The sequence below is a fragment of the Notechis scutatus genome, chromosome 7 (assembly GCF_049901735.1).
Source record: "Notechis scutatus isolate UNSWTSFEM ecotype Mainland chromosome 7, rNotScu1.2, whole genome shotgun sequence".
In the NCBI taxonomy this organism is placed as follows: domain Eukaryota; kingdom Metazoa; phylum Chordata; class Lepidosauria; order Squamata; family Elapidae; genus Notechis; species Notechis scutatus.
In genome coordinates, this window is record NC_142015.1 from 254,299 (window position 1) to 263,674 (window position 9,376).

Sequence of the window (9,376 nt, forward strand, 5' to 3'; positions counted from 1 at the left end):
CATCATGCGATGTTGCTTAATAAAATTTGTTAGGGTAAAGATTTCTGTCATTATTTCATTCTATTGCCCTCTTCTCTTAAGAAGAAATTGCGCTACTTACTTCTGCTTATAAATAAGAAGGGATTCGTTCCAATTTACAATGCAGCATGCCTACATCTAAAAATAATGACATTAAATATGTAACAATTCAGTGAGCCATTTGTCACCATTTTAGCTTAGTTGGAGAAAAGAGAAGAGTGAAACCAGCATTGCATTAATAATTCAGCCCTGCCAGGCTGTGGCCATGAAGGGAAGGGAGCAGCAGGGAACTCTTGATCCATCCACACAACCCTCCTTTGCTTCCTTTCCAAAGCATGTCTGAGTCCTCGGCTTCCTTGCAGGAGTCCAAATTTCAAAGCCCCAATTCTGATCTGAAATATGATGAGAAGATGGAGGGTGATTCACTCAATAGTAACAGGCCTGTGAAGATGGTGTTTTTTGCTTAATGATAGGTCTGGTCTGTCGGCATAAGTTAAAAGAATTATAACAATCATAATAAAAATATAATAGTCAGGTTGTGAGTATCAGTATAGTGAAGAATGCTAACATAAATGTAATAATGTGAGGACAGTTCTACACAAGACAATTCAAATTGCAAAGGAGGCAGTAAAATGGCATCCGATTTTCTAAAAAAACAGACATACTATTAAAATAGAATACCAGCAAGTAGTCTGAATCTGCAAAGATGAAGTCAGAAAAGCTACGACTAAGAATGAACTAGGAACAGATACCAAAAATAATTTTTAACAGTTTATTTCAACATGTAAGAAATAAGTAAGGCAAGGAAATAATTGGTCTAGCAATGGGAGAAGGTGGTGAGGAGGTGACGGGCAGCAGGCAGAATGGTAAGACAACTGCTCAGAACAAATTTCCTCACATATTCAAAATATTACTGTGTATGTTTACATATTGTCCCAGCTTGTCACCATCTCTTTTGCTCAACTTTGCTTCTTAAGTCACTTTGTTCCTATTATTTCAAGATTGTTTCATTTGCACAGCCCCTCCTGTCCTTCCGGATGGATGGCAAGTTCTCATTAATACTAATGAGGGCTCTCCCCTGGGGTCCCTGTTGCAGAATTGATTGTCTTACAGAGGGAGAGAGGGAGAGGGAGAGAGACTGTTTTGGAGTACAAGCTTGTTGTTCCCATATATTCAGTTTGTCCTTTCCCCTCAAGCATGAAAAGGCTCAATGCTAATTTTCATTGCTTCTGAGTGTCCTGCTTCTACAAGTGTACAAGTGCCTGAAAGTCCCTGGAAATATCTCTCTCTCTCTCTCTCTCTCTCTCTCACACACACACACACACACACACACACACACACACGTACGCATGTGTTTTCTAGGGGAGAAGTGCAGAGCAGCAGAGTTGTGTGCAGCCAGGGAGCATTTTGATTTCCACAGAAAATGTGCCACTCTGTTTTGTTTTCAAACCAAAGTGGTTCACAAGCATAATCAAAGTGAGGGAAGCATTTGGAAGTCAATATTGTTTAAGGAAACCAAATAAGTCAATAGGTGTGATCAGAATACAAAGAAATCAGGGAAATCAACGCTGTGCTTATAAAGATGCAGTAGAATCCCCTCCCTTTTCTGGGCACATGGAGTGGGTGTTCCTGCTTTGCTACAACCCATAATAGGCCCTCAGGGTAGCAGAATGGTTGGGCTGCTTCAATGCAGGTGTTGCACTGAACTGCAAGCCTAGCTTGAGAAGAGCTCTCTTACATTGACTTCCAACCTGTTATCGTGGATCCCTTCTCACAGCATGTGAGGCCGTGTTTATTTTTCTACCAGAGACTCACTCATCCACTGAATACAGATAACAGGGTTGCAAGGTATCTTGGAGGTCTTCTAGTTCAACCCTCTTCTCAAGCAGGAGACTATGCCATTCTGGGCAAGTGGTTGTCCCGTCTCTTCTGGAAAACCTTCAGTGATGGAGTATCCACAACCTCTGGAGGTAAGTTGATTAACTGTTCTTAATTAATTTAACACTGTCAGGAATTTTCTTCTTAGTTCTAGGTTGCTTCTCTCCTTGATTAGTTTCCATCCATTGGATCTTGTCTTACCTACCGATGCTTCGCGAAATATTTTGCCCTCCTCATCATTGTGGCAGTCCCTCACCTTCTGGAATGCTGCTATCATCAGGTCTCCCCTAGTCCTTCTTTTCAGTAGACTAGACAGTCCCAATTCCCCCAACTGTACTTCATACGTTTTAGCCTCTAGTCCCCTAATCCTCTTGGTTGCTCTTCTCTGCACTCTTGCCAGAGTCTCCCATCCATTACTTCTTGTCCTGCCTTCAGGTGTGTCAGAGAATAGGTCAGCCCCCTATTCTCTGTGACAACCTCTCAAACACTGGGAGGTTGTGAACATGTCACCTTCAGGCCTCCTCTCTGCGCAACATACCTCAGTCCCACAACTGCTCAACGTAGCCTGCTGTTCTGTTGGAAGGGGGAGGGGGGAGGATGGCTTGCTGGCATTTTTTGTATGCTTTTGCTGTAACTGTTTGGGAATTAGGGAGGGGGATTATCTTCGGAGACGCAGCAGACTCCCTCCCAGCCGGTTCCAGCCTGGTTTCAAGGCCGTCCATGCCCTGAGAGAGAACGGTTATCTGCCTAGCGCCTCAGTGCTCTCAAAACCATCTTGCAAAGGCATCTCATTGGCTGGTCATGGGGACTGGTCAGTGGGGTTGGGTTTGTGCTTTGCATGGGCTTTTTCAGATTCTGCCTGGCTTTACTGCAAGCCCTTTCTTTCAGTAGAAGTTCCTTGGATTCAACTCAATGGAGTCAAGAGTTTTGCTTTCCTGAGAGACCACCTGGGGCAGGTCCTTACACTTCTTGTATCTTGATCCTATTTTCTACAAAGTCCCTGCCAGCTTGGTGTCATCTGCAAATTTGATGAAGATCTTCCCTCATATAAATCATTCGTGACAATATTGGAGAGTACTGGGCCTAAAACGGAGTACCCTCTGCTTACTTGGATGGACTAGAAGACCTCCTAGGTCCCTCCCAGCTCTGTTATTCTATTCTATTCCCTCCATGTATACCAAGTTCCACTGAGAACTACAAATGGAATGCAGTTGGTCAGCCACCTGGTGATGATCCTGACTATCCCACGGTTCTGTCTTACCAAGACGTAGGCTGTGATCCACTTTGTCAGATGCCTTCCTGAAGTCCACTTGGATTACGTCCAAGGCATTTCCCTTGGACGCCACTAATGGATCCCTTTGTCAAAGTCCACCCATGTTCTAACATACTCTCAGTCTGAAACCCATTGGAATAGCAATGTGGCTTTTCTTGCCTTTCAATAACCTGAGCAGGAGAATTTGTTTACTATTTTCATTTTATTGTAGTAATAATGATTGCTAAAGAATACAAGTGAAAGCTACGGATGAAAAATACTATGTTTGGGGATCATCTCAATCCCAGGTTGACAGAATGAGAAATGCTTCTTTTTAAAAAAGAAATCCCAGCTGGATGGATACTAGCAGATCTCATTACCATATCACTAGCTATTTTTGAATGCACCAGTTTTTTGAATCAACAGATGCTGTGTGCATAGAAAATGGCGCAAAGGAAATGATCAGACACATCCTCTTGCAAATAAGGTTTCATTAAAATTGTTTACATAGCCAATTTGTCATTTTCAGGGGAAGAAGAGAACCTTTGAAGAGCTAAAGAGGCATTGGGATTCCAGGCATAACAGACATAATTCAAATAACATGACTGAAAAAGAGAACCGCTTATTTGTTCTCCGGGAGACAAGATGTCTTAAATCACTTCAGGTAATCAACTCAAGGCTTCTTGCCCAGAGCCAGCAACCTCCTCCACCACCTTCGCTAGACAGGTTACAATAAGGCCCCAAGGGGACCTGCCTGTGGCCTGCACTGAGGAGCAATTTCAGCTGCTTTTTCCAATGCTATCTGATAACTAAAGTCACATTTATATTAAGCCAGAACCCAGACAAGGATGTAGTGACTGTTTGCAGACCTCAGAGATAACCGTTTATAGAGATAATCTCTGAGGTCTGCAAACAGTCACTTTGGCCAGAAGGGAAGCCACGTAGCTCTAAATAAATAAGCAAGCAAGCAAGCAACTTAACGGTTCAGGACTATTCCTGCAGGACTATCTTGGCAACCCACAGCATGAAAGTTCAGTGGATGCTGAAGCACAAAGCGCTCAAACAACACAGCCTTCCCCACAGAGTCCGGCCCAGGGAGCCCCTGTGGGTTCGGGACTTCCAGGGGGTCTCGCCAGGATCCTTTCTCCGCCACTGACTGACCAGCCTGGCCAGCTTTTAGTCTTGAACAGAAAGAATCATGTCAGGTCCACCTATGGGGATTGAAGGTGGGTTTGACCGGATCAAGTCTGCACCCAGGGCTACGGGGAACACCGCTGAGAACCCCAGCACGGCAGGGGAGCTGCCCGACTAGAACCTGAAATCCCAGGATCTCAGGAGTTGGAAGGGGGCTGGAGCATCTCCAGCAGAAGGCGGGACACCCTGTGGTTCTTGAGCACATCCAGAAATGGGGGCCACATCCCCTCTCTGAGCTGCAGGCCAAATACGCTGCATTGCTGGATGATTTACAAGGTACGAAGCCTCTGTCCCTCGGTGGCCTTGCCCTCCCTCTCTGGGCCGTCCCTCTCCCCAGAGTGGGTGGGGCAACCAAGAGCCAGAGCCACCTTTCCGAGGGCACCGCAGGCATTCAGACCGGACCGGGATGGACTCAAATGGCCCCAGAGTCCAGGCCAGGCTGCTGACCCCTTGCTGCCAGGCCTCCCGCGGGGGGCTCCTGGCACCAAATTACCTCAGTTCTGTTTTTCCTGCTCCTGGTTTTGGGGGCTTCTTTGCTGTCACCCTGAGTCGGGGAGGGGGTTTGGAATAAAGAGCAGGCCTATTTTCAGGAAGGATTGTTGGGTAGGATGTTGGCCCACCTCTAATCCAGAGGAAGAGGGCAATTAGAGGGGAAGCAGCTGGAGATCTGTTTCTTTCCTTCTTTTTCCCACCGCAAAGACAAGCGGCAGACAGTCGCTCCCTCCTGGTCACCTGGAGGGGCTGTTGAGGGTGAATTATTTCAACGGCATTGATGGACTAGAAGAGACCAGATGGATTTGAGCGACATCGGAGGCTCCCCCACCCACAACTGCCTTGAAATCTGGCAGTGGGGCTTTTTTTATTTATTTATCATCGATTAAGCAAAGAAGCTTCCAAAACCTGTAAACTCTTCATAATGATGATGTGTGTATGTGTGTGTGTGTGTGGGGGGGTGGATTGACAGGAAAAGCTTAAAGGGCCCCCCTCATCCTCTGACAATTCAGGGAGACGATGCGACAGTGGCGTGCTCCTCACCCTTGGGGACTTTCTGGTGGGCCTGGGCTTCAGGGCCCAGAATTCAGCGAATTCTGCTGGGGAATTCTGGGTATCGAAGTCCCCACACGAACTAAGTCAGAGCCAGGCGTAGTTTCCGGATCCCATCAAACTGCTTCCCCATCAGCCTGGCTGCAGCAGTGCCCCCGTCCTCCCCAGGTCCCTGGCCCCCTGCCCGCCTGGTGGCCTGGGCCTGGGCTGTCAGGCTGGGCCCCGGTGGGCAAGGAAGAGGGAGGGAGCCTGACTCTTCTGCCACCCATGGCAGAATGGCTGGGCACCAATGGCGGAGGGCCACAGGCGCGGTTTGCCCACCGCAGGGGCTCCAATGGGAGCGGGGCAAGGTCCCCCCCTCTAATCTCAGTAGAAGCTGCCCTGAAGGACCCACAGTGGGGCTTTGGCAGCAAAATCCCATTCAGCAACCTCAGAAGCCGAGCGGAGCGTCTCCCAGGGGCTCATCGTCCCTCCAGGCTCCTTCGCTGCAGGATCACCAGCCAAAGGAAAAGGAGGCCAGAGCAGTGCCAGAAAGCCCACCTCCCCCCCACCCCGATATAGGCCCAGCTGACAAGCAAGAGTGAAGCCCCTCTGCCGCCAGCCTGGCCTCTCAAGGTAGAACCAGATCGAGATCTACCGGATCACCGCCACGAGGAGGCCAGGCCAGCCTTGCTCTGCTCTTGCCCCACAACCTCTGGGGGCCCAGGCACCCTGTCTTGGCATGCGGGGTGCAGAGTGGGAGCTTCTTTCCAGCTGGTGCCAAGCGCAGCAGCGGGGTGAGGCCAGGTTTGCAGCTGCTGCGCCCCAATGATGCCAACCTGACCCCTCGGGAAGGACCCCCTAAGAAAGCGGGAGCCCTTTTTGGACTTGGCCAGGCAGGCATTCAGGAGTTCCTGCCAGCCCCCCCTCCCCCCGGAGCCCCAGAGAAGAGGTCTGCCGTCTTCTCCACGGCCCCCCTGGCGCTGTTGGATGAGTCTTATCTGCTGTCCCACTGGTTTATGATGTGGCTCCTTATTAAAATAAGAATGCGCCATCTGTCATGCCAAACAACTCCAGGTGGTACACAGCATTAAAGTGTCTTTTTAATAATAGAGAATGCAATAAAACACCAATTAGGGAAGGAACACTAGAGAAACAGTGATCAAGAGTCGGAGAGCTGAATCCCCCGGAGACCCTCACTGCCAAGGAAGGCACTTCCTCTGTCGGAAACCCTCTGCAGGCTCTTTGCTCTTCTCCCGGGGGATCAAAGTCCTTGCTAAAAAGAGACCTTGATATGCCTTTCGATCGTGGAATGGGGCTTTGACCTGGACCGGGATCCCACAGGCTTAGACTTCCGGAACCTTCAAACTGGAAGGGAGCCTTGAGACCATCCAGTCCAACCCCTTTCTCAGCACAGGAATCCAAGTTCAAGCATGACTCTCAGCCTTTGCTGGAACGCCTCCTCCAGTGAAGGAGGGAACTGCTAGAAAGGGGCTCCCCCCACCCCACCCCCGTCAGCCTTCAAGACGCCTTCCCAGTAAAAGTTTCTTTTCTCTATAGCAATGGAGTCCAAGAGTGTCTTTCTTGGATTTTGAATGGAGCACCATCTCACACACACACACACACACACCCCACATCTCCCATCCTTCCTTCCTCAGATCCATCACTTCATACCCTGCACAAGTTTGGAAGTTCCACACAAGACGCCTTACTCCCCCCTCTTCACAGCACTGAGGTCTGCAAGGGCCTATCGGAGGTCCGTGGGTTTTGGTTTTCTGCTTTTTTTTTTTAAAAAAAAAGCACTTTATTTAAATCTAATTTATATAGCGCTATTTGCATTTAATCCAATTTCATTAAGGTTTGTTTTTTCCTCTATAAATTCAGAATATTTTAATATAATTTTATTGATTTTCAGAAAAAACAAGTTTAAACGATAAGCAACAAAACCCTGTAAGTCCGCCAGAGTTCCTTTTCTATCATCCAGATTCAAAGTCTTGTTTCTTATTACTCAAAATCATGGATCATCATCCAGTGCGATTCAGTTTGGTGGTGAGAAAACTATGGTCCGGCACTAGGCCCAAGAGCACAAGGATGATTAGGAGGCTGGAGGCTAAAACCTATGAAGAATGGTTGCAGGAATTGGGGATGTCTAATCTCCTGAAAAGAAGGACCAGGGATGACTTGATAGCAGGAGCCCAGTATTTGAGGGGCTGCCATAAAGAAGGGGGGGGTCCAACTATTCTCCAAACCACCAGAAGTCAAGAAACGAAGTACAGACACTAATCAAGGAGAGAAGCAACCTAGAACTCGGGAGAAATTCCCTGACAGTGTGAACAATTAACCAGCGGAGCAGCTTTGCCTCCAGAAACTGTGGGGGCTTCATCACTGGAGGTTTTCAAGGAGAGACTGGACGGCCTCTGGCCTGAAATGGGATTAGGGTCTCCTGCTTCAGCAAGGGGTTAGACTAGAAGACCTCCGAGCCCTTCCAGCTCTATGACGTTATTCTGTTAATTGCTTATCTCAGAATTCAGTCCACGTGACACGAGGCAGCAGCAGCTCCATAGGGATCTAACCCTGGGGAGGAGCCGCCTTGGAGCTAAGGGAGGGGCTCTCTGGGTGGCATGTCCACTGCCGGTGCCCCTTCAGCTGCAAGGTGGGAGCTGTACCACAAAATGACCCCCACCGGTTTGGGCAGCTTCCAAACGCAGCTAATGCGGAGGATCCTTGGTTTCTCTGCTGGGGGAGGGAGGGGAGCCGCCCTTCCAAACTTTGGATCCGTGTCAACTGGGGGGTGGGGGGGTCCATGGAGGCTTGTGAGGAGACGAGAGGAACCCCGCTCTTGCCTAGAAACGGGCAACGGCAGAGATGCAGCTCAGCACCTTTGAGGCCCAGCAGCTAAGGAGATCGAAGGGAGGGTGCCGCAGGCAGGCAGGCAGGCAGTCACAGCCAGCGAAGCAGATGGCTGCCTTGCACCGGGGAATCGGTGGCTCTCGGGACGGGCACCCTCTCCGCCCCGATGGCAACCAGGAGGGAGGGAGGGGAAGAAGTGGCAGCAGCCTCAGGACACCCCCAATCCCCAACTCCCCTGGGCCTGGTCTCTTCTGCCTGGCAGACCCCCCTCCCCCCCCCCACCCCCGCCTCTCCACAGACCTCTAGCCTGGCCCTGCAGGAGGAGGAGCCAGCTGGCCGCAGGGGAGGCCGAAGAGGAGCGCTCAGCCTGGAGCAAAGGGGACGAGCCTTGGCCATGACCGAAGAGGCTTTGGTCGCAGGGCTTCCAGGCCGCCTCTCCACTCCCACGTTCTTGACTAGCCAAGCCTGAAGGGAGCCTCCCCTCCTCAGGCTCAGGAAAGGAGCCAGCCTGCTCCAGAGGCAACTGCACCCCTGGACAGCAGCCCCACATTCCAGGTAGCACTACCTGCAGGCACCTGCCTGGATCTCGCCCGGATCTCTCCTCCAGGGCCGGATCCCAGACTGGTTTGTCAGGGTAACTGTGGCAGGAAGGCAGGTTGCTGGGCAAGGGCTGCCTCGAAAACTCAGGGGCTGCCCGCCTGGATCTGGCCTGCCAGCATTTCTCAGCAACTGCTCCGGAAGGGCCTGGCCAAAGGATGGGAAAGCGCCATTGCGCCACCCAGCGCTCCGAGAGGGGACCTCTGCTTAGCAACGGGAGCCCCGCCAAGCCATCGCCAGGCCGCCTGCTCTGCTTCCTCTTCTCTTCTCGGCAGACTTTGCTTTCCCAAGTCTCAGCCTCTTTTTTGGGGTGACCAAAACTGGATGCAGGATTCCAGGTGTGGCCTTACTAGGGCTTTTAAAGTGGTAGTAACACTTGAGGTGATTTTGATTCTATGCCTCTGTTTATCCAACCGTTTTTTCTTTATTATTTGTAGTTTGTATTGTTTTTTGTTTTCCAATTGTAATCTTTAATAAAATTCTTTTGGGTTAGGAGTTTGTTTGGGAGCCTCAAGTGACTGATAAATAACCATCATCATCATATAAAACATTAAGAATAAGAAT